Raw genomic sequence first — 24634 nt, 5'->3', positions numbered from 1 at the left:
ATAGAAGTCTACAACACGAGATATTCCCAAGCGGTCTCCCGTCGAAGTACTACTCTCGCCCTACAGGATTTGACTACGGGGATCGGACGAGACCCGGTTTTTTTGCCTGTGGTATGGTCGTAGACGGAAGAAAGCCCGTTCTTGTTGTGTGTTTTGAGCGGGCAAGTTGAACTGAGCAAATAACTGTTTCCTCTGTGATGGTTCTTTAACCCTTCACCGGCAATGGCATTGGTAAAATGCAGAGAGTTAATGTTTCCCGTTCAAAAATTCCTTTCAACATCCGGGACTCGAGTAAACAAAGCTTTTCCTCGATTCGATTCCATGGAATGTCATTTGCTAAAGCTTGAATTGTGACGACAAGTTTTACAAGCGCGCGTGCTAATTAGCTCAATGCCCACAGAAAACCAAAGTAAAACAAGTCATATAACGACAAAATGTAGAGTCAAATAGAAGTCTACAACACGAGATATTCCCAAGCGGTCTCCCGTCGAAGTACTACTCTCGCCCTACAGGATTTGACTACGGGGATCGGACGAGACCCGGTTTTTTGCCTGTGGTATGGTCGTAGACGGAAGAAAGCCCGTTCTTGTTGTGTGTTTTGAGCGGGCAAGTTGAACTGAGCAAATAACTGTTTCCTCTGTGATGGTTCTTTAACCCTTCACCGGCAATGGCATTGGTAAAATGCAGAGAGTTAATGTTTCCCGTTCAAAATTTCCTTTCAACATCCGGGACTCGAGTAAACAAAGCTTTTCCTCGATTCGATTCCATGGAATGTCATTTGCTAAAGCTTGAATTGTGACGACAAGTTTTACAAGCGCGCGTGCTAATTAGCTCAATGCCCACAGAAAACCAAAGTAAAACAAGTCATATAACGACAAAATGTAGAGTCAAATAGAAGTCTACAACACGAGATATTCCCAAGCGGTCTCCCGTCGAAGTACTACTCTCGCCCTACAGGATTTGACTACGGGGATCGGACGAGACCTGGTTTTTTGCCTGTGGTATGGTCGTAGACGGAAGAAAGCCCGTTCTTGTTGTGTGTTTTGAGCGGGCAAGTTGAACTGAGCAAATAACTGTTTCCTCTGTGATGGTTCTTTAACCCTTCACCGGCAATGGCATTGGTAAAATGCAGAGAGTTAATGTTTCCCGTTCAAAAATTCCTTTCAACATCCGGGACTCGAGTAAACAAAGCTTTTCCTCGATTCGATTCCATGGAATGTCATTTGCTAAAGCTTGAATTGTGACGACAAGTTTTACAAGCGCGCGTGCTAATTAGCTCAATGCCCACAGAAAACCAAAGTAAAACAAGTCATATAACGACAAAATGTAGAGTCAAATAGAAGTCTACAACACGAGATATTCCCAAGCGGTCTCCCGTCGAAGTACTACTCTCGCCCTACAGGATTTGACTACGGGGATCGGACGAGACCCGGTTTTTTGCCTGTGGTATGGTCGTAGACGGAAGAAAGCCCGTTCTTGTTGTGTGTTTTGAGCGGGCAAGTTGAACTGAGCAAATAACTGTTTCCTCTGTGATGGTTCTTTAACCCTTCACCGGCAATGGCATTGGTAAAATGCAGAGAGTTAATGTTTCCCGTTCAAAAATTCCTTTCAACATCCGGGACTCGAGTAAACAAAGCTTTTCCTCGATTCGATTCCATGGAATGTCATTTGCTAAAGCTTGAATTGTGACGACAAGTTTTACAAGCGCGCGTGCTAATTAGCTCAATGCCCACAGAAAACCAAAGTAAAACAAGTCATATAACGACAAAATGTAGAGTCAAATAGAAGTCTACAACACGAGATATTCCCAAGCGGTCTCCCGTCGAAGTACTACTCTCGCCCTACAGGATTTGACTACGGGGATCGGACGAGACCCGGTTTTTTGCCTGTGGTATGGTCGTAGACGGAAGAAAGCCCGTTCTTGTTGTGTGTTTTGAGCGGGCAAGTTGAACTGAGCAAATAACTGTTTCCTCTGTGATGGTTCTTTAACCCTTCACCGGCAATGGCATTGGTAAAATGCAGAGAGTTAATGTTTCCCGTTCAAAAATTCCTTTCAACATCCGGGACTCGAGTAAACAAAGCTTTTCCTCGATTCGATTCCATGGAATGTCATTTGCTAAAGCTTGAATTGTGACGACAAGTTTTACAAGCGCGCGTGCTAATTAGCTCAATGCCCACAGAAAACCAAAGTAAAACAAGTCATATAACGACAAAATGTAGAGTCAAATAGAAGTCTACAACACGAGATATTCCCAAGCGGTCTCCCGTCGAAGTACTACTCTCGCCCTACAGGATTTGACTACGGGGATCGGACGAGACCCGGTTTTTTGCCTGTGGTATGGTCGTAGACGGAAGAAAGCCCGTTCTTGTTGTGTGTTTTGAGCGGGCAAGTTGAACTGAGCAAATAACTGTTTCCTCTGTGATGGTTCTTTAACCCTTCACCGGCAATGGCATTGGTAAAATGCAGAGAGTTAATGTTTCCCGTTCAAAAATTCCTTTCAACATCCGGGACTCGAGTAAACAAAGCTTTTCCTCGATTCGATTCCATGGAATGTCATTTGCTAAAGCTTGAATTGTGACGACAAGTTTTACAAGCGCGCGTGCTAATTAGCTCAATGCCCACAGAAAACCAAAGTAAAACAAGTCATATAACGACAAAATGTAGAGTCAAATAGAAGTCTACAACACGAGATATTCCCAAGCGGTCTCCCGTCGAAGTACTACTCTCGCCCTACAGGATTTGACTACGGGGATCGGACGAGACCCGGTTTTTTGCCTGTGGTATGGTCGTAGACGGAAGAAAGCCCGTTCTTGTTGTGTGTTTTGAGCGGGCAAGTTGAACTGAGCAAATAACTGTTTCCTCTGTGATGGTTCTTTAACCCTTCACCGGCAATGGCATTGGTAAAATGCAGAGAGTTAATGTTTCCCGTTCAAAAATTCCTTTCAACATCCGGGACTCGAGTAAACAAAGCTTTTCCTCGATTCGATTCCATGGAATGTCATTTGCTAAAGCTTGAATTGTGACGACAAGTTTTACAAGCGCGCGTGCTAATTAGCTCAATGCCCACAGAAAACCAAAGTAAAACAAGTCATATAACGACAAAATGTAGAGTCAAATAGAAGTCTACAACACGAGATATTCCCAAGCGGTCTCCCGTCGAAGTACTACTCTCGCCCTACAGGATTTGACTACGGGGATCGGACGAGACCCGGTTTTTTGCCTGTGGTATGGTCGTAGACGGAAGAAAGCCCGTTCTTGTTGTGTGTTTTTGAGCGGGCAAGTTGAACTGAGCAAATAACTGTTTCCTCTGTGATGGTTCTTTAACCCTTCACCGGCAATGGCATTGGTAAAATGCAGAGAGTTAATGTTTCCCGTTCAAAATTTCCTTTCAACATCCGGGACTCGAGTAAACAAAGCTTTTCCTCGATTCGATTCCATGGAATGTCATTTGCTAAAGCTTGAATTGTGACGACAAGTTTTACAAGCGCGCGTGCTAATTAGCTCAATGCCCACAGAAAACCAAAGTAAAACAAGTCATATAACGACAAAATGTAGAGTCAAATAGAAGTCTACAACACGAGATATTCCCAAGCGGTCTCCCGTCGAAGTACTACTCTCGCCCTACAGGATTTGACTACGGGGATCGGACGAGACCCGGTTTTTTGCCTGTGGTATGGTCGTAGACGGAAGAAAGCCCGTTCTTGTTGTGTGTTTTGAGCGGGCAAGTTGAACTGAGCAAATAACTGTTTCCTCTGTGATGGTTCTTTAACCCTTCACCGGCAATGGCATTGGTAAAATGCAGAGAGTTAATGTTTCCCGTTCAAAAATTCCTTTCAACATCCGGGACTCGAGTAAACAAAGCTTTTCCTCGATTCGATTCCATGGAATGTCATTTGCTAAAGCTTGAATTGTGACGACAAGTTTTACAAGCGCGCGTGCTAATTAGCTCAATGCCCACAGAAAACCAAAGTAAAACAAGTCATATAACGACAAAATGTAGAGTCAAATAGAAGTCTACAACACGAGATATTCCCAAGCGGTCTCCCGTCGAAGTACTACTCTCGCCCTACAGGATTTGACTACGGGGATCGGACGAGACCCGGTTTTTTGCCTGTGGTATGGTCGTAGACGGAAGAAAGCCCGTTCTTGTTGTGTGTTTTGAGCGGGCAAGTTGAACTGAGCAAATAACTGTTTCCTCTGTGATGGTTCTTTAACCCTTCACCGGCAATGGCATTGGTAAAATGCAGAGAGTTAATGTTTCCCGTTCAAAAATTCCTTTCAACATCCGGGACTCGAGTAAACAAAGCTTTTCCTCGATTCGATTCCATGGAATGTCATTTGCTAAAGCTTGAATTGTGACGACAAGTTTTACAAGCGCGCGTGCTAATTAGCTCAATGCCCACAGAAAACCAAAGTAAAACAAGTCATATAACGACAAAATGTAGAGTCAAATAGAAGTCTACAACACGAGATATTCCCAAGCGGTCTCCCGTCGAAGTACTACTCTCGCCCTACAGGATTTGACTACGGGGATCGGACGAGACCCGGTTTTTTGCCTGTGGTATGGTCGTAGACGGAAGAAAGCCCGTTCTTGTTGTGTGTTTTGAGCGGGCAAGTTGAACTGAGCAAATAACTGTTTCCTCTGTGATGGTTCTTTAACCCTTCACCGGCAATGGCATTGGTAAAATGCAGAGAGTTAATGTTTCCCGTTCAAAAATTCCTTTCAACATCCGGGACTCGAGTAAACAAAGCTTTTCCTCGATTCGATTCCATGGAATGTCATTTGCTAAAGCTTGAATTGTGACGACAAGTTTTACAAGCGCGCGTGCTAATTAGCTCAATGCCCACAGAAAACCAAAGTAAAACAAGTCATATAACGACAAAATGTAGAGTCAAATAGAAGTCTACAACACGAGATATTCCCAAGCGGTCTCCCGTCGAAGTACTACTCTCGCCCTACAGGATTTGACTACGGGGATCGGACGAGACCCGGTTTTTTGCCTGTGGTATGGTCGTAGACGGAAGAAAGCCCGTTCTTGTTGTGTGTTTTGAGCGGGCAAGTTGAACTGAGCAAATAACTGTTTCCTCTGTGATGGTTCTTTAACCCTTCACCGGCAATGGCATTGGTAAAATGCAGAGAGTTAATGTTTCCCGTTCAAAAATTCCTTTCAACATCCGGGACTCGAGTAAACAAAGCTTTTCCTCGATTCGATTCCATGGAATGTCATTTGCTAAAGCTTGAATTGTGACGACAAGTTTTACAAGCGCGCGTGCTAATTAGCTCAATGCCCACAGAAAACCAAAGTAAAACAAGTCATATAACGACAAAATGTAGAGTCAAATAGAAGTCTACAACACGAGATATTCCCAAGCGGTCTCCCGTCGAAGTACTACTCTCGCCCTACAGGATTTGACTACGGGGATCGGACGAGACCCGGTTTTTTGCCTGTGGTATGGTCGTAGACGGAAGAAAGCCCGTTCTTGTTGTGTGTTTTGAGCGGGCAAGTTGAACTGAGCAAATAACTGTTTCCTCTGTGATGGTTCTTTAACCCTTCACCGGCAATGGCATTGGTAAAATGCAGAGAGTTAATGTTTCCCGTTCAAAAATTCCTTTCAACATCCGGGACTCGAGTAAACAAAGCTTTTCCTCGATTCGATTCCATGGAATGTCATTTGCTAAAGCTTGAATTGTGACGACAAGTTTTACAAGCGCGCGTGCTAATTAGCTCAATGCCCACAGAAAACCAAAGTAAAACAAGTCATATAACGACAAAATGTAGAGTCAAATAGAAGTCTACAACACGAGATATTCCCAAGCGGTCTCCCGTCGAAGTACTACTCTCGCCCTACAGGATTTGACTACGGGGATCGGACGAGACCCGGTTTTTTGCCTGTGGTATGGTCGTAGACGGAAGAAAGCCCGTTCTTGTTGTGTGTTTTGAGCGGGCAAGTTGAACTGAGCAAATAACTGTTTCCTCTGTGATGGTTCTTTAACCCTTCACCGGCAATGGCATTGGTAAAATGCAGAGAGTTAATGTTTCCCGTTCAAAAATTCCTTTCAACATCCGGGACTCGAGTAAACAAAGCTTTTCCTCGATTCGATTCCATGGAATGTCATTTGCTAAAGCTTGAATTGTGACGACAAGTTTTACAAGCGCGCGTGCTAATTAGCTCAATGCCCACAGAAAACCAAAGTAAAACAAGTCATATAACGACAAAATGTAGAGTCAAATAGAAGTCTACAACACGAGATATTCCCAAGCGGTCTCCCGTCGAAGTACTACTCTCGCCCTACAGGATTTGACTACGGGGATCGGACGAGACCCGGTTTTTTGCCTGTGGTATGGTCGTAGACGGAAGAAAGCCCGTTCTTGTTGTGTGTTTTGAGCGGGCAAGTTGAACTGAGCAAATAACTGTTTCCTCTGTGATGGTTCTTTAACCCTTCACCGGCAATGGCATTGGTAAAATGCAGAGAGTTAATGTTTCCCGTTCAAAAATTCCTTTCAACATCCGGGACTCGAGTAAACAAAGCTTTTCCTCGATTCGATTCCATGGAATGTCATTTGCTAAAGCTTGAATTGTGACGACAAGTTTTACAAGCGCGCGTGCTAATTAGCTCAATGCCCACAGAAAACCAAAGTAAAACAAGTCATATAACGACAAAATGTAGAGTCAAATAGAAGTCTACAACACGAGATATTCCCAAGCGGTCTCCCGTCGAAGTACTACTCTCGCCCTACAGGATTTGACTACGGGGATCGGACGAGACCCGGTTTTTTGCCTGTGGTATGGTCGTAGACGGAAGAAAGCCCGTTCTTGTTGTGTGTTTTGAGCGGGCAAGTTGAACTGAGCAAATAACTGTTTCCTCTGTGATGGTTCTTTAACCCTTCACCGGCAATGGCATTGGTAAAATGCAGAGAGTTAATGTTTCCCGTTCAAAAATTCCTTTCAACATCCGGGACTCGAGTAAACAAAGCTTTTCCTCGATTCGATTCCATGGAATGTCATTTGCTAAAGCTTGAATTGTGACGACAAGTTTTACAAGCGCGCGTGCTAATTAGCTCAATGCCCACAGAAAACCAAAGTAAAACAAGTCATATAACGACAAAATGTAGAGTCAAATAGAAGTCTACAACACGAGATATTCCCAAGCGGTCTCCCGTCGAAGTACTACTCTCGCCCTACAGGATTTGACTACGGGGATCGGACGAGACCCGGTTTTTTGCCTGTGGTATGGTCGTAGACGGAAGAAAGCCCGTTCTTGTTGTGTGTTTTGAGCGGGCAAGTTGAACTGAGCAAATAACTGTTTCCTCTGTGATGGTTCTTTAACCCTTCACCGGCAATGGCATTGGTAAAATGCAGAGAGTTAATGTTTCCCGTTCAAAAATTCCTTTCAACATCCGGGACTCGAGTAAACAAAGCTTTTCCTCGATTCGATTCCATGGAATGTCATTTGCTAAAGCTTGAATTGTGACGACAAGTTTTACAAGCGCGCGTGCTAATTAGCTCAATGCCCACAGAAAACCAAAGTAAAACAAGTCATATAACGACAAAATGTAGAGTCAAATAGAAGTCTACAACACGAGATATTCCCAAGCGGTCTCCCGTCGAAGTACTACTCTCGCCCTACAGGATTTGACTACGGGGATCGGACGAGACCCGGTTTTTTGCCTGTGGTATGGTCGTAGACGGAAGAAAGCCCGTTCTTGTTGTGTGTTTTGAGCGGGCAAGTTGAACTGAGCAAATAACTGTTTCCTCTGTGATGGTTCTTTAACCCTTCACCGGCAATGGCATTGGTAAAATGCAGAGAGTTAATGTTTCCCGTTCAAAAATTCCTTTCAACATCCGGGACTCGAGTAAACAAAGCTTTTCCTCGATTCGATTCCATGGAATGTCATTTGCTAAAGCTTGAATTGTGACGACAAGTTTTACAAGCGCGCGTGCTAATTAGCTCAATGCCCACAGAAAACCAAAGTAAAACAAGTCATATAACGACAAAATGTAGAGTCAAATAGAAGTCTACAACACGAGATATTCCCAAGCGGTCTCCCGTCGAAGTACTACTCTCGCCCTACAGGATTTGACTACGGGGATCGGACGAGACCCGGTTTTTTGCCTGTGGTATGGTCGTAGACGGAAGAAAGCCCGTTCTTGTTGTGTGTTTTGAGCGGGCAAGTTGAACTGAGCAAATAACTGTTTCCTCTGTGATGGTTCTTTAACCCTTCACCGGCAATGGCATTGGTAAAATGCAGAGAGTTAATGTTTCCCGTTCAAAAATTCCTTTCAACATCCGGGACTCGAGTAAACAAAGCTTTTCCTCGATTCGATTCCATGGAATGTCATTTGCTAAAGCTTGAATTGTGACGACAAGTTTTACAAGCGCGCGTGCTAATTAGCTCAATGCCCACAGAAAACCAAAGTAAAACAAGTCATATAACGACAAAATGTAGAGTCAAATAGAAGTCTACAACACGAGATATTCCCAAGCGGTCTCCCGTCGAAGTACTACTCTCGCCCTACAGGATTTGACTACGGGGATCGGACGAGACCCGGTTTTTTGCCTGTGGTATGGTCGTAGACGGAAGAAAGCCCGCTCTTGTTGTGTGTTTTGAGCGGGCAAGTTGAACTGAGCAAATAACTGTTTCCTCTGTGATGGTTCTTTAACCCTTCACCGGCAATGGCATTGGTATAAAATGCAGAGAGTTAATGTTTTTTTGTTTCCCGTTCAAAAATTCCTTTCAACATCCGGGACTCGCGTAAACAAAGCTTTTCCTCGATTCGATTCCATGGAAGTGTCATTTGCTACAGCTTGAATTGGCGAGGGCAAGTTTGACAAGCGCGCGTGCTAAGTCGCTCAATGCCCACAGAAAAACCAAGTAAAACAAGTCATATAACGACAAAGATGTAGAGTCAAATAGAAGTCTACAACACGAGATATTCCCAAGCGGTCTCCCGTCGAAGTACTACTCTCGCCCTACAGGATGAGCCTACGGGGATCGGACGCGACCCGTATTTTTGCCTGTGGTATGGTCGTAGACGGAAGAAAGCCCGTTCTTGTTGTGTGTTTTGAGCGGGCAAGTTGAACTGAGCAAATAACTGTTTCCTCTGTGATGGTTCTTTAACCCTTCACCGGCAATGGCATTGGTAAAATGCAGAGAGTTAATGTTTCCCGTTCAAAAATTCCTTTCAACATCCGGGACTCGAGTAAACAAAGCTTTTCCTCGATTCGATTCCATGGAATGTCATTTGCTAAAGCTTGAATTGTGACGACAAGTTTTACAAGCGCGCGTGCTAATTAGCTCAATGCCCACAGAAAACCAAAGTAAAACAAGTCATATAACGACAAAATGTAGAGTCAAATAGAAGTCTACAACACGAGATATTCCCAAGCGGTCTCCCGTCGAAGTACTACTCTCGCCCTACAGGATTTGACTACGGGGATCGGACGAGACCCGGTTTTTTGCCTGTGGTATGGTCGTAGACGGAAGAAAGCCCGTTCTTGTTGTGTGTTTTGAGCGGGCAAGTTGAACTGAGCAAATAACTGTTTCCTCTGTGATGGTTCTTTAACCCTTCACCGGCAATGGCATTGGTAAAATGCAGAGAGTTAATGTTTCCCGTTCAAAAATTCCTTTCAACATCCGGGACTCGAGTAAACAAAGCTTTTCCTCGATTCGATTCCATGGAATGTCATTTGCTAAAGCTTGAATTGTGACGACAAGTTTTACAAGCGCGCGTGCTAATTAGCTCAATGCCCACAGAAAACCAAAGTAAAACAAGTCATATAACGACAAAATGTAGAGTCAAATAGAAGTCTACAACACGAGATATTCCCAAGCGGTCTCCCGTCGAAGTACTACTCTCGCCCTACAGGATTTGACTACGGGGATCGGACGAGACCCGGTTTTTTGCCTGTGGTATGGTCGTAGACGGAAGAAAGCCCGTTCTTGTTGTGTGTTTTGAGCGGGCAAGTTGAACTGAGCAAATAACTGTTTCCTCTGTGATGGTTCTTTAACCCTTCACCGGCAATGGCATTGGTAAAATGCAGAGAGTTAATGTTTCCCGTTCAAAAATTCCTTTCAACATCCGGGACTCGAGTAAACAAAGCTTTTCCTCGATTCGATTCCATGGAATGTCATTTGCTAAAGCTTGAATTGTGACGACAAGTTTTACAAGCGCGCGTGCTAATTAGCTCAATGCCCACAGAAAACCAAAGTAAAACAAGTCATATAACGACAAAATGTAGAGTCAAATAGAAGTCTACAACACGAGATATTCCCAAGCGGTCTCCCGTCGAAGTACTACTCTCGCCCTACAGGATTTGACTACGGGGATCGGACGAGACCCGGTTTTTTGCCTGTGGTATGGTCGTAGACGGAAGAAAGCCCGTTCTTGTTGTGTGTTTTGAGCGGGCAAGTTGAACTGAGCAAATAACTGTTTCCTCTGTGATGGTTCTTTAACCCTTCACCGGCAATGGCATTGGTAAAATGCAGAGAGTTAATGTTTCCCGTTCAAAAATTCCTTTCAACATCCGGGACTCGAGTAAACAAAGCTTTTCCTCGATTCGATTCCATGGAATGTCATTTGCTAAAGCTTGAATTGTGACGACAAGTTTTACAAGCGCGCGTGCTAATTAGCTCAATGCCCACAGAAAACCAAAGTAAAACAAGTCATATAACGACAAAATGTAGAGTCAAATAGAAGTCTACAACACGAGATATTCCCAAGCGGTCTCCCGTCGAAGTACTACTCTCGCCCTACAGGATTTGACTACGGGGATCGGACGAGACCCGGTTTTTTGCCTGTGGTATGGTCGTAGACGGAAGAAAGCCCGTTCTTGTTGTGTGTTTTGAGCGGGCAAGTTGAACTGAGCAAATAACTGTTTCCTCTGTGATGGTTCTTTAACCCTTCACCGGCAATGGCATTGGTAAAATGCAGAGAGTTAATGTTTCCCGTTCAAAAATTCCTTTCAACATCCGGGACTCGAGTAAACAAAGCTTTTCCTCGATTCGATTCCATGGAATGTCATTTGCTAAAGCTTGAATTGTGACGACAAGTTTTACAAGCGCGCGTGCTAATTAGCTCAATGCCCACAGAAAACCAAAGTAAAACAAGTCATATAACGACAAAATGTAGAGTCAAATAGAAGTCTACAACACGAGATATTCCCAAGCGGTCTCCCGTCGAAGTACTACTCTCGCCCTACAGGATTTGACTACGGGGATCGGACGAGACCCGGTTTTTTGCCTGTGGTATGGTCGTAGACGGAAGAAAGCCCGTTCTTGTTGTGTGTTTTGAGCGGGCAAGTTGAACTGAGCAAATAACTGTTTCCTCTGTGATGGTTCTTTAACCCTTCACCGGCAATGGCATTGGTAAAATGCAGAGAGTTAATGTTTCCCGTTCAAAAATTCCTTTCAACATCCGGGACTCGAGTAAACAAAGCTTTTCCTCGATTCGATTCCATGGAATGTCATTTGCTAAAGCTTGAATTGTGACGACAAGTTTTACAAGCGCGCGTGCTAATTAGCTCAATGCCCACAGAAAACCAAAGTAAAACAAGTCATATAACGACAAAATGTAGAGTCAAATAGAAGTCTACAACACGAGATATTCCCAAGCGGTCTCCCGTCGAAGTACTACTCTCGCCCTACAGGATTTGACTACGGGGATCGGACGAGACCCGGTTTTTTGCCTGTGGTATGGTCGTAGACGGAAGAAAGCCCGTTCTTGTTGTGTGTTTTGAGCGGGCAAGTTGAACTGAGCAAATAACTGTTTCCTCTGTGATGGTTCTTTAACCCTTCACCGGCAATGGCATTGGTAAAATGCAGAGAGTTAATGTTTCCCGTTCAAAAATTCCTTTCAACATCCGGGACTCGAGTAAACAAAGCTTTTCCTCGATTCGATTCCATGGAATGTCATTTGCTAAAGCTTGAATTGTGACGACAAGTTTTACAAGCGCGCGTGCTAATTAGCTCAATGCCCACAGAAAACCAAAGTAAAACAAGTCATATAACGACAAAATGTAGAGTCAAATAGAAGTCTACAACACGAGATATTCCCAAGCGGTCTCCCGTCGAAGTACTACTCTCGCCCTACAGGATTTGACTACGGGGATCGGACGAGACCCGGTTTTTTGCCTGTGGTATGGTCGTAGACGGAAGAAAGCCCGTTCTTGTTGTGTGTTTTGAGCGGGCAAGTTGAACTGAGCAAATAACTGTTTCCTCTGTGATGGTTCTTTAACCCTTCACCGGCAATGGCATTGGTAAAATGCAGAGAGTTAATGTTTCCCGTTCAAAAATTCCTTTCAACATCCGGGACTCGAGTAAACAAAGCTTTTCCTCGATTCGATTCCATGGAATGTCATTTGCTAAAGCTTGAATTGTGACGACAAGTTTTACAAGCGCGCGTGCTAATTAGCTCAATGCCCACAGAAAACCAAAGTAAAACAAGTCATATAACGACAAAATGTAGAGTCAAATAGAAGTCTACAACACGAGATATTCCCAAGCGGTCTCCCGTCGAAGTACTACTCTCGCCCTACAGGATTTGACTACGGGGATCGGACGAGACCCGGTTTTTTGCCTGTGGTATGGTCGTAGACGGAAGAAAGCCCGTTCTTGTTGTGTGTTTTGAGCGGGCAAGTTGAACTGAGCAAATAACTGTTTCCTCTGTGATGGTTCTTTAACCCTTCACCGGCAATGGCATTGGTAAAATGCAGAGAGTTAATGTTTCCCGTTCAAAAATTCCTTTCAACATCCGGGACTCGAGTAAACAAAGCTTTTCCTCGATTCGATTCCATGGAATGTCATTTGCTAAAGCTTGAATTGTGACGACAAGTTTTACAAGCGCGCGTGCTAATTAGCTCAATGCCCACAGAAAACCAAAGTAAAACAAGTCATATAACGACAAAATGTAGAGTCAAATAGAAGTCTACAACACGAGATATTCCCAAGCGGTCTCCCGTCGAAGTACTACTCTCGCCCTACAGGATTTGACTACGGGGATCGGACGAGACCCGGTTTTTTGCCTGTGGTATGGTCGTAGACGGAAGAAAGCCCGTTCTTGTTGTGTGTTTTGAGCGGGCAAGTTGAACTGAGCAAATAACTGTTTCCTCTGTGATGGTTCTTTAACCCTTCACCGGCAATGGCATTGGTAAAATGCAGAGAGTTAATGTTTCCCGTTCAAAAATTCCTTTCAACATCCGGGACTCGAGTAAACAAAGCTTTTCCTCGATTCGATTCCATGGAATGTCATTTGCTAAAGCTTGAATTGTGACGACAAGTTTTACAAGCGCGCGTGCTAATTAGCTCAATGCCCACAGAAAACCAAAGTAAAACAAGTCATATAACGACAAAATGTAGAGTCAAATAGAAGTCTACAACACGAGATATTCCCAAGCGGTCTCCCGTCGAAGTACTACTCTCGCCCTACAGGATTTGACTACGGGGATCGGACGAGACCCGGTTTTTTGCCTGTGGTATGGTCGTAGACGGAAGAAAGCCCGTTCTTGTTGTGTGTTTTGAGCGGGCAAGTTGAACTGAGCAAATAACTGTTTCCTCTGTGATGGTTCTTTAACCCTTCACCGGCAATGGCATTGGTAAAATGCAGAGAGTTAATGTTTCCCGTTCAAAAATTCCTTTCAACATCCGGGACTCGAGTAAACAAAGCTTTTCCTCGATTCGATTCCATGGAATGTCATTTGCTAAAGCTTGAATTGTGACGACAAGTTTTACAAGCGCGCGTGCTAATTAGCTCAATGCCCACAGAAAACCAAAGTAAAACAAGTCATATAACGACAAAATGTAGAGTCAAATAGAAGTCTACAACACGAGATATTCCCAAGCGGTCTCCCGTCGAAGTACTACTCTCGCCCTACAGGATTTGACTACGGGGATCGGACGAGACCCGGTTTTTTGCCTGTGGTATGGTCGTAGACGGAAGAAAGCCCGTTCTTGTTGTGTGTTTTGAGCGGGCAAGTTGAACTGAGCAAATAACTGTTTCCTCTGTGATGGTTCTTTAACCCTTCACCGGCAATGGCATTGGTAAAATGCAGAGAGTTAATGTTTCCCGTTCAAAAATTCCTTTCAACATCCGGGACTCGAGTAAACAAAGCTTTTCCTCGATTCGATTCCATGGAATGTCATTTGCTAAAGCTTGAATTGTGACGACAAGTTTTACAAGCGCGCGTGCTAATTAGCTCAATGCCCACAGAAAACCAAAGTAAAACAAGTCATATAACGACAAAATGTAGAGTCAAATAGAAGTCTACAACACGAGATATTCCCAAGCGGTCTCCCGTCGAAGTACTACTCTCGCCCTACAGGATTTGACTACGGGGATCGGACGAGACCCGGTTTTTTGCCTGTGGTATGGTCGTAGACGGAAGAAAGCCCGTTCTTGTTGTGTGTTTTGAGCGGGCAAGTTGAACTGAGCAAATAACTGTTTCCTCTGTGATGGTTCTTTAACCCTTCACCGGCAATGGCATTGGTAAAATGCAGAGAGTTAATGTTTCCCGTTCAAAAATTCCTTTCAACATCCGGGACTCGAGTAAACAAAGCTTTTCCTCGATTCGATTCCATGGAATGTCATTTGCTAAAGCTTGAATTGTGACGACAAGTTTTACAAGCGCGCGTGCTAATTAGCTCAATGCCCACAGAAAACCAAAGTAAAACAAGTCATATAACGACAAAATGTAGAGTCAAATAGAAGTCTACAACACGAGATATTCCCAAGCGGTCTCCCGTCGAAGTACTACTCTCGCCCTACAGGATTTGACTACGGGGATCGGACGAGACCCGGTTTTTTGCCTGTGGTATGGTCGTAGACGGAAGAAAGCCCGTTCTTGTTGTGTGTTTTGAGCGGGCAAGTTGAACTGAGCAAATAACTGTTTCCTCTGTGATGGTTCTTTAACCCTTCACCGGCAATGGCATTGGTAAAATGCAGAGAGTTAATGTTTCCCGTTCAAAAATTCCTTTCAACATCCGGGACTCGAGTAAACAAAGCTTTTCCTCGATTCGATTCCATGGAATGTCATTTGCTAAAGCTTGAATTGTGACGACAAGTTTTACAAGCGCGCGTGCTAATTAGCTCAATGCCCACAGAAAACCAAAGTAAAACAAGTCATATAACGACAAAATGTAGAGTCAAATAGAAGTCTACAACACGAGATATTCCCAAGCGGTCTCCCGTCGAAGTACTACTCTCGCCCTACAGGATTTGACTACGGGGATCGGACGAGACCCGGTTTTTTGCCTGTGGTATGGTCGTAGACGGAAGAAAGCCCGTTCTTGTTGTGTGTTTTGAGCGGGCAAGTTGAACTGAGCAAATAACTGTTTCCTCTGTGATGGTTCTTTAACCCTTCACCGGCAATGGCATTGGTAAAATGCAGAGAGTTAATGTTTCCCGTTCAAAAATTCCTTTCAACATCCGGGACTCGAGTAAACAAAGCTTTTCCTCGATTCGATTCCATGGAATGTCATTTGCTAAAGCTTGAATTGTGACGACAAGTTTTACAAGCGCGCGTGCTAATTAGCTCAATGCCCACAGAAAACCAAAGTAAAACAAGTCATATAACGACAAAATGTAGAGTCAAATAGAAGTCTACAACACGAGATATTCCCAAGCGGTCTCCCGTCGAAGTACTACTCTCGCCCTACAGGATTTGACTACGGGGATCGGACGAGACCCGGTTTTTTGCCTGTGGTATGGTCGTAGACGGAAGAAAGCCCGTTCTTGTTGTGTGTTTTGAGCGGGCAAGTTGAACTGAGCAAATAACTGTTTCCTCTGTGATGGTTCTTTAACCCTTCACCGGCAATGGCATTGGTAAAATGCAGAGAGTTAATGTTTCCCGTTCAAAAATTCCTTTCAACATCCGGGACTCGAGTAAACAAAGCTTTTCCTCGATTCGATTCCATGGAATGTCATTTGCTAAAGCTTGAATTGTGACGACAAGTTTTACAAGCGCGCGTGCTAATTAGCTCAATGCCCACAGAAAACCAAAGTAAAACAAGTCATATAACGACAAAATGTAGAGTCAAATAGAAGTCTACAACACGAGATATTCCCAAGCGGTCTCCCGTCGAAGTACTACTCTCGCCCTACAGGATTTGACTACGGGGATCGGACGAGACCCGGTTTTTTGCCTGTGGTATGGTCGTAGACGGAAGAAAGCCCGTTCTTGTTGTGTGTTTTGAGCGGGCAAGTTGAACTGAGCAAATAACTGTTTCCTCTGTGATGGTTCTTTAACCCTTCACCGGCAATGGCATTGGTAAAATGCAGAGAGTTAATGTTTCCCGTTCAAAAATTCCTTTCAACATCCGGGACTCGAGTAAACAAAGCTTTTCCTCGATTCGATTCCATGGAATGTCATTTGCTAAAGCTTGAATTGTGACGACAAGTTTTACAAGCGCGCGTGCTAATTAGCTCAATGCCCACAGAAAACCAAAGTAAAACAAGTCATATAACGACAAAATGTAGAGTCAAATAGAAGTCTACAACACGAGATATTCCCAAGCGGTCTCCCGTCGAAGTACTACTCTCGCCCTACAGGATTTGACTACGGGGATCGGACGAGACCCGGTTTTTTGCCTGTGGTATGGTCGTAGACGGAAGAAAGCCCGTTCTTGTTGTGTGTTTTGAGCGGGCAAGTTGAACTGAGCAAATAACTGTTTCCTCTGTGATGGTTCTTTAACCCTTCACCGGCAATGGCATTGGTAAAATGCAGAGAGTTAATGTTTCCCGTTCAAAAATTCCTTTCAACATCCGGGACTCGAGTAAACAAAGCTTTTCCTCGATTCGATTCCATGGAATGTCATTTGCTAAAGCTTGAATTGTGACGACAAGTTTTACAAGCGCGCGTGCTAATTAGCTCAATGCCCACAGAAAACCAAAGTAAAACAAGTCATATAACGACAAAATGTAGAGTCAAATAGAAGTCTACAACACGAGATATTCCCAAGCGGTCTCCCGTCGAAGTACTACTCTCGCCCTACAGGATTTGACTACGGGGATCGGACGAGACCCGGTTTTTTGCCTGTGGTATGGTCGTAGACGGAAGAAAGCCCGTTCTTGTTGTGTGTTTTGAGCGGGCAAGTTGAACTGAGCAAATAACTGTTTCCTCTGTGATGGTTCTTTAACCCTTCACCGGCAATGGCATTGGTAAAATGCAGAGAGTTAATGTTTCCCGTTCAAAAATTCCTTTCAACATCCGGGACTCGAGTAAACAAAGCTTTTCCTCGATTCGATTCCATGGAATGTCATTTGCTAAAGCTTGAATTGTGACGACAAGTTTTACAAGCGCGCGTGCTAATTAGCTCAATGCCCACAGAAAACCAAAGTAAAACAAGTCATATAACGACAAAATGTAGAGTCAAATAGAAGTCTACAACACGAGATATTCCCAAGCGGTCTCCCGTCGAAGTACTACTCTCGCCCTACAGGATTTGACTACGGGGATCGGACGAGACCCGGTTTTTTGCCTGTGGTATGGTCGTAGACGGAAGAAAGCCCGTTCTTGTTGTGTGTTTTGAGCGGGCAAGTTGAACTGAGCAAATAACTGTTTCCTCTGTGATGGTTCTTTAACCCTTCACCGGCAATGGCATTGGTAAAATGCAGAGAGTTAATGTTTCCCGTTCAAAAATTCCTTTCAACATCCGGGACTCGAGTAAACAAAGCTTTTCCTCGATTCGATTCCATGGAATGTCATTTGCTAAAGCTTGAATTGTGACGACAAGTTTTACAAGCGCGCGTGCTAATTAGCTCAATGCCCACAGAAAACCAAAGTAAAACAAGTCATATAACGACAAAATGTAGAGTCAAATAGAAGTCTACAACACGAGATATTCCCAAGCGGTCTCCCGTCGAAGTACTACTCTCGCCCTACAGGATTTGACTACGGGGATCGGACGAGACCCGGTTTTTTGCCTGTGGTATGGTCGTAGACGGAAGAAAGCCCGTTCTTGTTGTGTGTTTTGAGCGGGCAAGTTGAACTGAGCAAATAACTGTTTCCTCTGTGATGGTTCTTTAACCCTTCACCGGCAATGGCATTGGTAAAATGCAGAGAGTTAATGTTTCCCGTTCAAAAATTCCTTTCAACATCCGGGACTCGAGTAAACAAAGCTTTTCCTCGATTCGATTCCATGGAATGTCATTTGCTAAAGCTTGAATTGTGACGACAAGTTTTACAAGCGCGCGTGCTAATTAGCTCAATGCCCACAGAAAACCAAAGTAAAACAAGTCATATAACGACAAAATGTAGAGTCAAATAGAAGTCTACAACACGAGATATTCCCAAGCGGTCTCCCGTCGAAGTACTACTCTCGCCCTACAGGATTTGACTACGGGGATCGGACGAGACCCGGTTTTTTGCCTGTGGTATGGTCGTAGACGGAAGAAAGCCCGTTCTTGTTGTGTGTTTTGAGCGGGCAAGTTGAACTGAGCAAATAACTGTTTCCTCTGTGATGGTTCTTTAACCCTTCACCGGCAATGGCATTGGTAAAATGCAGAGAGTTAATGTTTCCCGTTCAAAAATTCCTTTCAACATCCGGGACTCGAGTAAACAAAGCTTTTCCTCGATTCGATTCCATGGAATGTCATTTGCTAAAGCTTGAATTGTGACGACAAGTTTTACAAGCGCGCGTGCTAATTAGCTCAATGCCCACAGAAAACCAAAGTAAAACAAGTCATATAACGACAAAATGTAGAGTCAAATAGAAGTCTACAACACGAGATATTCCCAAGCGGTCTCCCGTCGAAGTACTACTCTCGCCCTACAGGATTTGACTACGGGGATCGGACGAGACCCGGTTTTTTGCCTGTGGTATGGTCGTAGACGGAAGAAAGCCCGTTCTTGTTGTGTGTTTTGAGCGGGCAAGTTGAACTGAGCAAATAACTGTTTCCTCTGTGATGGTTCTTTAACCCTTCACCGGCAATGGCATTGGTAAAATGCAGAGAGTTAATGTTTCCCGTTCAAAAATTCCTTTCAACATCCGGGACTCGAGTAAACAAAGCTTTTCCTCGATTCGATTCCATGGAATGTCATTTGCTAAAGCTTGAATTGTGACGACAAGTTTTACAAGCGCGCGTGCTAATTAGCTCAATGCCCACAGAAAACCAAAGTAAAACAAGTCATATAACGACAAAATGTAGAGTCAAATAGAAGTCTACAACACGAGATATTCCCAAGCGGTCTCCCGTCGAAGTACTACTCTCGCCCTACAGGATTTGACTACGGGGATCGGACGAGACCCGGTTTTTTGCCTGTGGTATGGTCGTAGACGGAAGAAAGCCCGTTCTTGTTGTGTGTTTTGAGCGGGCAAGTTGAACTGAGCAAATAACTGTTTCCTCTGTGATGGTTCTTTAACCCTTCACCGGCAATGGCATTGGTAAAATGCAGAGAGTTAATGTTTCCCGTTCAAAAATTCCTTTCAACATCCGGGACTCGAGTAAACAAAGCTTTTCCTCGATTCGATTCCATGGAATGTCATTTGCTAAAGCTTGAATTGTGACGACAAGTTTTACAAGCGCGCGTGCTAATTAGCTCAATGCCCACAGAAAACCAAAGTAAAACAAGTCATATAACGACAAAATGTAGAGTCAAATAGAAGTCTACAACACGAGATATTCCCAAGCGGTCTCCCGTCGAAGTACTACTCTCGCCCTACAGGATTTGACTACGGGGATCGGACGAGACCCGGTTTTTTGCCTGTGGTATGGTCGTAGACGGAAGAAAGCCCGTTCTTGTTGTGTGTTTTGAGCGGGCAAGTTGAACTGAGCAAATAACTGTTTCCTCTGTGATGGTTCTTTAACCCTTCACCGGCAATGGCATTGGTAAAATGCAGAGAGTTAATGTTTCCCGTTCAAAAATTCCTTTCAACATCCGGGACTCGAGTAAACAAAGCTTTTCCTCGATTCGATTCCATGGAATGTCATTTGCTAAAGCTTGAATTGTGACGACAAGTTTTACAAGCGCGCGTGCTAATTAGCTCAATGCCCACAGAAAACCAAAGTAAAACAAGTCATATAACGACAAAATGTAGAGTCAAATAGAAGTCTACAACACGAGATATTCCCAAGCGGTCTCCCGTCGAAGTACTACTCTCGCCCTACAGGATTTGACTACGGGGATCGGACGAGACCCGGTTTTTTGCCTGTGGTATGGTCGTAGACGGAAGAAAGCCCGTTCTTGTTGTGTGTTTTGAGCGGGCAAGTTGAACTGAGCAAATAACTGTTTCCTCTGTGATGGTTCTTTAACCCTTCACCGGCAATGGCATTGGTAAAATGCAGAGAGTTAATGTTTCCCGTTCAAAAATTCCTTTCAACATCCGGGACTCGAGTAAACAAAGCTTTTCCTCGATTCGATTCCATGGAATGTCATTTGCTAAAGCTTGAATTGTGACGACAAGTTTTACAAGCGCGCGTGCTAATTAGCTCAATGCCCACAGAAAACCAAAGTAAAACAAGTCATATAACGACAAAATGTAGAGTCAAATAGAAGTCTACAACACGAGATATTCCCAAGCGGTCTCCCGTCGAAGTACTACTCTCGCCCTACAGGATTTGACTACGGGGATCGGACGAGACCCGGTTTTTTGCCTGTGGTATGGTCGTAGACGGAAGAAAGCCCGTTCTTGTTGTGTGTTTTGAGCGGGCAAGTTGAACTGAGCAAATAACTGTTTCCTCTGTGATGGTTCTTTAACCCTTCACCGGCAATGGCATTGGTAAAATGCAGAGAGTTAATGTTTCCCGTTCAAAAATTCCTTTCAACATCCGGGACTCGAGTAAACAAAGCTTTTCCTCGATTCGATTCCATGGAATGTCATTTGCTAAAGCTTGAATTGTGACGACAAGTTTTACAAGCGCGCGTGCTAATTAGCTCAATGCCCACAGAAAACCAAAGTAAAACAAGTCATATAACGACAAAATGTAGAGTCAAATAGAAGTCTACAACACGAGATATTCCCAAGCGGTCTCCCGTCGAAGTACTACTCTCGCCCTACAGGATTTGACTACGGGGATCGGACGAGACCCGGTTTTTTGCCTGTGGTATGGTCGTAGACGGAAGAAAGCCCGTTCTTGTTGTGTGTTTTGAGCGGGCAAGTTGAACTGAGCAAATAACTGTTTCCTCTGTGATGGTTCTTTAACCCTTCACCGGCAATGGCATTGGTAAAATGCAGAGAGTTAATGTTTCCCGTTCAAAAATTCCTTTCAACATCCGGGACTCGAGTAAACAAAGCTTTTCCTCGATTCGATTCCATGGAATGTCATTTGCTAAAGCTTGAATTGTGACGACAAGTTTTACAAGCGCGCGTGCTAATTAGCTCAATGCCCACAGAAAACCAAAGTAAAACAAGTCATATAACGACAAAATGTAGAGTCAAATAGAAGTCTACAACACGAGATATTCCCAAGCGGTCTCCCGTCGAAGTACTACTCTCGCCCTACAGGATTTGACTACGGGGATCGGACGAGACCCGGTTTTTTGCCTGTGGTATGGTCGTAGACGGAAGAAAGCCCGTTCTTGTTGTGTGTTTTGAGCGGGCAAGTTGAACTGAGCAAATAACTGTTTCCTCTGTGATGGTTCTTTAACCCTTCACCGGCAATGGCATTGGTAAAATGCAGAGAGTTAATGTTTCCCGTTCAAAAATTCCTTTCAACATCCGGGACTCGAGTAAACAAAGCTTTTCCTCGATTCGATTCCATGGAATGTCATTTGCTAAAGCTTGAATTGTGACGACAAGTTTTACAAGCGCGCGTGCTAATTAGCTCAATGCCCACAGAAAACCAAAGTAAAACAAGTCATATAACGACAAAATGTAGAGTCAAATAGAAGTCTACAACACGAGATATTCCCAAGCGGTCTCCCGTCGAAGTACTACTCTCGCCCTACAGGATTTGACTACGGGGATCGGACGAGACCCGGTTTTTTGCCTGTGGTATGGTCGTAGACGGAAGAAAGCCCGTTCTTGTTGTGTGTTTTGAGCGGGCAAGTTGAACTGAGCAAATAACTGTTTCCTCTGTGATGGTTCTTTAACCCTTCACCGGCAATGGCATTGGTAAAATGCAGAGAGTTAATGTTTCCCGTTCAAAAATTCCTTTCAACATCCGGGACTCGAGTAAACAAAGCTTTTCCTCGATTCGATTCCATGGAATGTCATTTGCTAAAGCTTGAATTGTGACGACAAGTTTTACAAGCGCGCGTGCTAATTAGCTCAATGCCCACAGAAAACCAAAGTAAAACAAGTCATATAACGACAAAATGTAGAGTCAAATAGAAGTCTACAACACGAGATATTCCCAAGCGGTCTCCCGTCGAAGTACTACTCTCGCCCTACAGGATTTGACTACGGGGATCGGACGAGACCCGGTTTTTTGCCTGTGGTATGGTCGTAGACGGAAGAAAGCCCGTTCTTGTTGTGTGTTTTGAGCGGGCAAGTTGAACTGAGCAAATAACTGTTTCCTCTGTGATGGTTCTTTAACCCTTCACCGGCAATGGCATTGGTAAAATGCAGAGAGTTAATGTTTCCCGTTCAAAAATTCCTTTCAACATCCGGGACTCGAGTAAACAAAGCTTTTCCTCGATTCGATTCCATGGAATGTCATTTGCTAAAGCTTGAATTGTGACGACAAGTTTTACAAGCGCGCGTGCTAATTAGCTCAATGCCCACAGAAAACCAAAGTAAAACAAGTCATATAACGACAAAATGTAGAGTCAAATAGAAGTCTACAACACGAGATATTCCCAAGCGGTCTCCCGTCGAAGTACTACTCTCGCCCTACAGGATTTGACTACGGGGATCGGACGAGACCCGGTTTTTTGCCTGTGGTATGGTCGTAGACGGAAGAAAGCCCGTTCTTGTTGTGTGTTTTGAGCGGGCAAGTTGAACTGAGCAAATAACTGTTTCCTCTGTGATGGTTCTTTAACCCTTCACCGGCAATGGCATTGGTAAAATGCAGAGAGTTAATGTTTCCCGTTCAAAAATTCCTTTCAACATCCGGGACTCGAGTAAACAAAGCTTTTCCTCGATTCGATTCCATGGAATGTCATTTGCTAAAGCTTGAATTGTGACGACAAGTTTTACAAGCGCGCGTGCTAATTAGCTCAATGCCCACAGAAAACCAAAGTAAAACAAGTCATATAACGACAAAATGTAGAGTCAAATAGAAGTCTACAACACGAGATATTCCCAAGCGGTCTCCCGTCGAAGTACTACTCTCGCCCTACAGGATTTGACTACGGGGATCGGACGAGACCCGGTTTTTTGCCTGTGGTATGGTCGTAGACGGAAGAAAGCCCGTTCTTGTTGTGTGTTTTGAGCGGGCAAGTTGAACTGAGCAAATAACTGTTTCCTCTGTGATGGTTCTTTAACCCTTCACCGGCAATGGCATTGGTAAAATGCAGAGAGTTAATGTTTCCCGTTCAAAAATTCCTTTCAACATCCGGGACTCGAGTAAACAAAGCTTTTCCTCGATTCGATTCCATGGAATGTCATTTGCTAAAGCTTGAATTGTGACGACAAGTTTTACAAGCGCGCGTGCTAATTAGCTCAATGCCCACAGAAAACCAAAGTAAAACAAGTCATATAACGACAAAATGTAGAGTCAAATAGAAGTCTACAACACGAGATATTCCCAAGCGGTCTCCCGTCGAAGTACTACTCTCGCCCTACAGGATTTGACTACGGGGATCGGACGAGACCCGGTTTTTTGCCTGTGGTATGGTCGTAGACGGAAGAAAGCCCGTTCTTGTTGTGTGTTTTGAGCGGGCAAGTTGAACTGAGCAAATAACTGTTTCCTCTGTGATGGTTCTTTAACCCTTCACCGGCAATGGCATTGGTAAAATGCAGAGAGTTAATGTTTCCCGTTCAAAAATTCCTTTCAACATCCGGGACTCGAGTAAACAAAGCTTTTCCTCGATTCGATTCCATGGAATGTCATTTGCTAAAGCTTGAATTGTGACGACAAGTTTTACAAGCGCGCGTGCTAATTAGCTCAATGCCCACAGAAAACCAAAGTAAAACAAGTCATATAACGACAAAATGTAGAGTCAAATAGAAGTCTACAACACGAGATATTCCCAAGCGGTCTCCCGTCGAAGTACTACTCTCGCCCTACAGGATTTGACTACGGGGATCGGACGAGACCCGGTTTTTTGCCTGTGGTATGGTCGTAGACGGAAGAAAGCCCGTTCTTGTTGTGTGTTTTGAGCGGGCAAGTTGAACTGAGCAAATAACTGTTTCCTCTGTGATGGTTCTTTAACCCTTCACCGGCAATGGCATTGGTAAAATGCAGAGAGTTAATGTTTCCCGTTCAAAAATTCCTTTCAACATCCGGGACTCGAGTAAACAAAGCTTTTCCTCGATTCGATTCCATGGAATGTCATTTGCTAAAGCTTGAATTGTGACGACAAGTTTTACAAGCGCGCGTGCTAATTAGCTCAATGCCCACAGAAAACCAAAGTAAAACAAGTCATATAACGACAAAATGTAGAGTCAAATAGAAGTCTACAACACGAGATATTCCCAAGCGGTCTCCCGTCGAAGTACTACTCTCGCCCTACAGGATTTGACTACGGGGATCGGACGAGACCCGGTTTTTTGCCTGTGGTATGGTCGTAGACGGAAGAAAGCCCGTTCTTGT

The 24634-nt window shown here is 44.1% G+C and overlaps 55 non-coding genes and 1 pseudogene across 55 annotated transcripts; all 56 read right to left on the bottom strand.

Annotated features, from left to right (window-relative positions):
- Positions 1–5: 5 nt before the first annotated feature.
- On the bottom strand, positions 6–125 carry LOC138034868 (5S ribosomal RNA). Its single transcript, XR_011129244.1, has one exon. It is a non-coding gene; the product is annotated as a 5S ribosomal RNA (ribosomal RNA).
- Positions 126–451: 326 nt separating this feature from the next.
- LOC138034865 (5S ribosomal RNA) lies at positions 452–570 on the bottom strand. Its single transcript, XR_011129241.1, has one exon. It is a non-coding gene; the product is annotated as a 5S ribosomal RNA (ribosomal RNA).
- A 326-nt stretch (positions 571–896) lies between these two features.
- LOC138034866 (5S ribosomal RNA) lies at positions 897–1015 on the bottom strand. Its single transcript, XR_011129242.1, has one exon. It is a non-coding gene; the product is annotated as a 5S ribosomal RNA (ribosomal RNA).
- Positions 1016–1341: 326 nt separating this feature from the next.
- On the bottom strand, positions 1342–1460 carry LOC138034864 (5S ribosomal RNA). The gene has a single exon (XR_011129240.1). It is a non-coding gene; the product is annotated as a 5S ribosomal RNA (ribosomal RNA).
- Positions 1461–1786: 326 nt separating this feature from the next.
- LOC138034863 (5S ribosomal RNA) lies at positions 1787–1905 on the bottom strand. The gene has a single exon (XR_011129239.1). It is a non-coding gene; the product is annotated as a 5S ribosomal RNA (ribosomal RNA).
- Positions 1906–2231: 326 nt separating this feature from the next.
- On the bottom strand, positions 2232–2350 carry LOC138034862 (5S ribosomal RNA). Its single transcript, XR_011129238.1, has one exon. It is a non-coding gene; the product is annotated as a 5S ribosomal RNA (ribosomal RNA).
- A 326-nt stretch (positions 2351–2676) lies between these two features.
- LOC138034860 (5S ribosomal RNA) lies at positions 2677–2795 on the bottom strand. Its single transcript, XR_011129236.1, has one exon. It is a non-coding gene; the product is annotated as a 5S ribosomal RNA (ribosomal RNA).
- A 326-nt stretch (positions 2796–3121) lies between these two features.
- Positions 3122–3240, bottom strand: LOC138034859 (5S ribosomal RNA). Its single transcript, XR_011129235.1, has one exon. It is a non-coding gene; the product is annotated as a 5S ribosomal RNA (ribosomal RNA).
- A 327-nt stretch (positions 3241–3567) lies between these two features.
- On the bottom strand, positions 3568–3686 carry LOC138034858 (5S ribosomal RNA). The gene has a single exon (XR_011129234.1). It is a non-coding gene; the product is annotated as a 5S ribosomal RNA (ribosomal RNA).
- A 326-nt stretch (positions 3687–4012) lies between these two features.
- Positions 4013–4131, bottom strand: LOC138034857 (5S ribosomal RNA). Its single transcript, XR_011129233.1, has one exon. It is a non-coding gene; the product is annotated as a 5S ribosomal RNA (ribosomal RNA).
- Positions 4132–4457: 326 nt separating this feature from the next.
- Positions 4458–4576, bottom strand: LOC138034856 (5S ribosomal RNA). Its single transcript, XR_011129232.1, has one exon. It is a non-coding gene; the product is annotated as a 5S ribosomal RNA (ribosomal RNA).
- Positions 4577–4902: 326 nt separating this feature from the next.
- Positions 4903–5021, bottom strand: LOC138034855 (5S ribosomal RNA). Its single transcript, XR_011129231.1, has one exon. It is a non-coding gene; the product is annotated as a 5S ribosomal RNA (ribosomal RNA).
- A 326-nt stretch (positions 5022–5347) lies between these two features.
- On the bottom strand, positions 5348–5466 carry LOC138034854 (5S ribosomal RNA). The gene has a single exon (XR_011129230.1). It is a non-coding gene; the product is annotated as a 5S ribosomal RNA (ribosomal RNA).
- Positions 5467–5792: 326 nt separating this feature from the next.
- LOC138034853 (5S ribosomal RNA) lies at positions 5793–5911 on the bottom strand. The gene has a single exon (XR_011129229.1). It is a non-coding gene; the product is annotated as a 5S ribosomal RNA (ribosomal RNA).
- A 326-nt stretch (positions 5912–6237) lies between these two features.
- LOC138034852 (5S ribosomal RNA) lies at positions 6238–6356 on the bottom strand. The gene has a single exon (XR_011129228.1). It is a non-coding gene; the product is annotated as a 5S ribosomal RNA (ribosomal RNA).
- A 326-nt stretch (positions 6357–6682) lies between these two features.
- Positions 6683–6801, bottom strand: LOC138034851 (5S ribosomal RNA). Its single transcript, XR_011129227.1, has one exon. It is a non-coding gene; the product is annotated as a 5S ribosomal RNA (ribosomal RNA).
- A 326-nt stretch (positions 6802–7127) lies between these two features.
- On the bottom strand, positions 7128–7246 carry LOC138034849 (5S ribosomal RNA). The gene has a single exon (XR_011129225.1). It is a non-coding gene; the product is annotated as a 5S ribosomal RNA (ribosomal RNA).
- Positions 7247–7572: 326 nt separating this feature from the next.
- Positions 7573–7691, bottom strand: LOC138034848 (5S ribosomal RNA). Its single transcript, XR_011129224.1, has one exon. It is a non-coding gene; the product is annotated as a 5S ribosomal RNA (ribosomal RNA).
- A 326-nt stretch (positions 7692–8017) lies between these two features.
- On the bottom strand, positions 8018–8136 carry LOC138034847 (5S ribosomal RNA). The gene has a single exon (XR_011129223.1). It is a non-coding gene; the product is annotated as a 5S ribosomal RNA (ribosomal RNA).
- Positions 8137–8462: 326 nt separating this feature from the next.
- On the bottom strand, positions 8463–8581 carry LOC138034846 (5S ribosomal RNA). The gene has a single exon (XR_011129222.1). It is a non-coding gene; the product is annotated as a 5S ribosomal RNA (ribosomal RNA).
- Positions 8582–8920: 339 nt separating this feature from the next.
- LOC138034870 (5S ribosomal RNA) lies at positions 8921–9039 on the bottom strand (annotated as a pseudogene).
- A 326-nt stretch (positions 9040–9365) lies between these two features.
- On the bottom strand, positions 9366–9484 carry LOC138034845 (5S ribosomal RNA). The gene has a single exon (XR_011129221.1). It is a non-coding gene; the product is annotated as a 5S ribosomal RNA (ribosomal RNA).
- Positions 9485–9810: 326 nt separating this feature from the next.
- Positions 9811–9929, bottom strand: LOC138034843 (5S ribosomal RNA). The gene has a single exon (XR_011129220.1). It is a non-coding gene; the product is annotated as a 5S ribosomal RNA (ribosomal RNA).
- A 326-nt stretch (positions 9930–10255) lies between these two features.
- LOC138034842 (5S ribosomal RNA) lies at positions 10256–10374 on the bottom strand. Its single transcript, XR_011129219.1, has one exon. It is a non-coding gene; the product is annotated as a 5S ribosomal RNA (ribosomal RNA).
- A 326-nt stretch (positions 10375–10700) lies between these two features.
- LOC138034841 (5S ribosomal RNA) lies at positions 10701–10819 on the bottom strand. The gene has a single exon (XR_011129218.1). It is a non-coding gene; the product is annotated as a 5S ribosomal RNA (ribosomal RNA).
- Positions 10820–11145: 326 nt separating this feature from the next.
- On the bottom strand, positions 11146–11264 carry LOC138034840 (5S ribosomal RNA). Its single transcript, XR_011129217.1, has one exon. It is a non-coding gene; the product is annotated as a 5S ribosomal RNA (ribosomal RNA).
- Positions 11265–11590: 326 nt separating this feature from the next.
- LOC138034839 (5S ribosomal RNA) lies at positions 11591–11709 on the bottom strand. The gene has a single exon (XR_011129216.1). It is a non-coding gene; the product is annotated as a 5S ribosomal RNA (ribosomal RNA).
- A 326-nt stretch (positions 11710–12035) lies between these two features.
- Positions 12036–12154, bottom strand: LOC138034837 (5S ribosomal RNA). Its single transcript, XR_011129214.1, has one exon. It is a non-coding gene; the product is annotated as a 5S ribosomal RNA (ribosomal RNA).
- A 326-nt stretch (positions 12155–12480) lies between these two features.
- Positions 12481–12599, bottom strand: LOC138034836 (5S ribosomal RNA). The gene has a single exon (XR_011129213.1). It is a non-coding gene; the product is annotated as a 5S ribosomal RNA (ribosomal RNA).
- Positions 12600–12925: 326 nt separating this feature from the next.
- On the bottom strand, positions 12926–13044 carry LOC138034835 (5S ribosomal RNA). The gene has a single exon (XR_011129212.1). It is a non-coding gene; the product is annotated as a 5S ribosomal RNA (ribosomal RNA).
- Positions 13045–13370: 326 nt separating this feature from the next.
- LOC138034834 (5S ribosomal RNA) lies at positions 13371–13489 on the bottom strand. Its single transcript, XR_011129211.1, has one exon. It is a non-coding gene; the product is annotated as a 5S ribosomal RNA (ribosomal RNA).
- A 326-nt stretch (positions 13490–13815) lies between these two features.
- On the bottom strand, positions 13816–13934 carry LOC138034833 (5S ribosomal RNA). The gene has a single exon (XR_011129210.1). It is a non-coding gene; the product is annotated as a 5S ribosomal RNA (ribosomal RNA).
- A 326-nt stretch (positions 13935–14260) lies between these two features.
- LOC138034918 (5S ribosomal RNA) lies at positions 14261–14379 on the bottom strand. The gene has a single exon (XR_011129290.1). It is a non-coding gene; the product is annotated as a 5S ribosomal RNA (ribosomal RNA).
- Positions 14380–14705: 326 nt separating this feature from the next.
- LOC138034917 (5S ribosomal RNA) lies at positions 14706–14824 on the bottom strand. Its single transcript, XR_011129289.1, has one exon. It is a non-coding gene; the product is annotated as a 5S ribosomal RNA (ribosomal RNA).
- A 326-nt stretch (positions 14825–15150) lies between these two features.
- On the bottom strand, positions 15151–15269 carry LOC138034916 (5S ribosomal RNA). Its single transcript, XR_011129288.1, has one exon. It is a non-coding gene; the product is annotated as a 5S ribosomal RNA (ribosomal RNA).
- A 326-nt stretch (positions 15270–15595) lies between these two features.
- Positions 15596–15714, bottom strand: LOC138034915 (5S ribosomal RNA). The gene has a single exon (XR_011129287.1). It is a non-coding gene; the product is annotated as a 5S ribosomal RNA (ribosomal RNA).
- Positions 15715–16040: 326 nt separating this feature from the next.
- Positions 16041–16159, bottom strand: LOC138034914 (5S ribosomal RNA). Its single transcript, XR_011129286.1, has one exon. It is a non-coding gene; the product is annotated as a 5S ribosomal RNA (ribosomal RNA).
- Positions 16160–16485: 326 nt separating this feature from the next.
- LOC138034912 (5S ribosomal RNA) lies at positions 16486–16604 on the bottom strand. The gene has a single exon (XR_011129284.1). It is a non-coding gene; the product is annotated as a 5S ribosomal RNA (ribosomal RNA).
- A 326-nt stretch (positions 16605–16930) lies between these two features.
- On the bottom strand, positions 16931–17049 carry LOC138034911 (5S ribosomal RNA). Its single transcript, XR_011129283.1, has one exon. It is a non-coding gene; the product is annotated as a 5S ribosomal RNA (ribosomal RNA).
- A 326-nt stretch (positions 17050–17375) lies between these two features.
- On the bottom strand, positions 17376–17494 carry LOC138034910 (5S ribosomal RNA). Its single transcript, XR_011129282.1, has one exon. It is a non-coding gene; the product is annotated as a 5S ribosomal RNA (ribosomal RNA).
- Positions 17495–17820: 326 nt separating this feature from the next.
- Positions 17821–17939, bottom strand: LOC138034909 (5S ribosomal RNA). Its single transcript, XR_011129281.1, has one exon. It is a non-coding gene; the product is annotated as a 5S ribosomal RNA (ribosomal RNA).
- A 326-nt stretch (positions 17940–18265) lies between these two features.
- Positions 18266–18384, bottom strand: LOC138034908 (5S ribosomal RNA). The gene has a single exon (XR_011129280.1). It is a non-coding gene; the product is annotated as a 5S ribosomal RNA (ribosomal RNA).
- A 326-nt stretch (positions 18385–18710) lies between these two features.
- LOC138034907 (5S ribosomal RNA) lies at positions 18711–18829 on the bottom strand. Its single transcript, XR_011129279.1, has one exon. It is a non-coding gene; the product is annotated as a 5S ribosomal RNA (ribosomal RNA).
- A 326-nt stretch (positions 18830–19155) lies between these two features.
- Positions 19156–19274, bottom strand: LOC138034905 (5S ribosomal RNA). Its single transcript, XR_011129278.1, has one exon. It is a non-coding gene; the product is annotated as a 5S ribosomal RNA (ribosomal RNA).
- Positions 19275–19600: 326 nt separating this feature from the next.
- LOC138034904 (5S ribosomal RNA) lies at positions 19601–19719 on the bottom strand. The gene has a single exon (XR_011129277.1). It is a non-coding gene; the product is annotated as a 5S ribosomal RNA (ribosomal RNA).
- Positions 19720–20045: 326 nt separating this feature from the next.
- LOC138034903 (5S ribosomal RNA) lies at positions 20046–20164 on the bottom strand. Its single transcript, XR_011129276.1, has one exon. It is a non-coding gene; the product is annotated as a 5S ribosomal RNA (ribosomal RNA).
- A 326-nt stretch (positions 20165–20490) lies between these two features.
- Positions 20491–20609, bottom strand: LOC138034902 (5S ribosomal RNA). Its single transcript, XR_011129275.1, has one exon. It is a non-coding gene; the product is annotated as a 5S ribosomal RNA (ribosomal RNA).
- Positions 20610–20935: 326 nt separating this feature from the next.
- Positions 20936–21054, bottom strand: LOC138034900 (5S ribosomal RNA). Its single transcript, XR_011129273.1, has one exon. It is a non-coding gene; the product is annotated as a 5S ribosomal RNA (ribosomal RNA).
- Positions 21055–21380: 326 nt separating this feature from the next.
- Positions 21381–21499, bottom strand: LOC138034899 (5S ribosomal RNA). The gene has a single exon (XR_011129272.1). It is a non-coding gene; the product is annotated as a 5S ribosomal RNA (ribosomal RNA).
- A 326-nt stretch (positions 21500–21825) lies between these two features.
- On the bottom strand, positions 21826–21944 carry LOC138034898 (5S ribosomal RNA). Its single transcript, XR_011129271.1, has one exon. It is a non-coding gene; the product is annotated as a 5S ribosomal RNA (ribosomal RNA).
- A 326-nt stretch (positions 21945–22270) lies between these two features.
- LOC138034897 (5S ribosomal RNA) lies at positions 22271–22389 on the bottom strand. The gene has a single exon (XR_011129270.1). It is a non-coding gene; the product is annotated as a 5S ribosomal RNA (ribosomal RNA).
- Positions 22390–22715: 326 nt separating this feature from the next.
- On the bottom strand, positions 22716–22834 carry LOC138034896 (5S ribosomal RNA). The gene has a single exon (XR_011129269.1). It is a non-coding gene; the product is annotated as a 5S ribosomal RNA (ribosomal RNA).
- A 326-nt stretch (positions 22835–23160) lies between these two features.
- On the bottom strand, positions 23161–23279 carry LOC138034895 (5S ribosomal RNA). The gene has a single exon (XR_011129268.1). It is a non-coding gene; the product is annotated as a 5S ribosomal RNA (ribosomal RNA).
- A 326-nt stretch (positions 23280–23605) lies between these two features.
- Positions 23606–23724, bottom strand: LOC138034894 (5S ribosomal RNA). The gene has a single exon (XR_011129267.1). It is a non-coding gene; the product is annotated as a 5S ribosomal RNA (ribosomal RNA).
- A 326-nt stretch (positions 23725–24050) lies between these two features.
- Positions 24051–24169, bottom strand: LOC138034893 (5S ribosomal RNA). Its single transcript, XR_011129266.1, has one exon. It is a non-coding gene; the product is annotated as a 5S ribosomal RNA (ribosomal RNA).
- Positions 24170–24495: 326 nt separating this feature from the next.
- On the bottom strand, positions 24496–24614 carry LOC138034892 (5S ribosomal RNA). Its single transcript, XR_011129265.1, has one exon. It is a non-coding gene; the product is annotated as a 5S ribosomal RNA (ribosomal RNA).
- Positions 24615–24634: the final 20 nt, after the last annotated feature.

Source organism: Montipora capricornis, unplaced genomic scaffold (genome assembly GCF_036669925.1).
Source record: "Montipora capricornis isolate CH-2021 unplaced genomic scaffold, ASM3666992v2 scaffold_231, whole genome shotgun sequence".
Taxonomy (NCBI): Eukaryota; Metazoa; Cnidaria; class Anthozoa; order Scleractinia; family Acroporidae; genus Montipora; species Montipora capricornis.
This window is presented reverse-complemented; position numbering and strand designations above follow the sequence as displayed.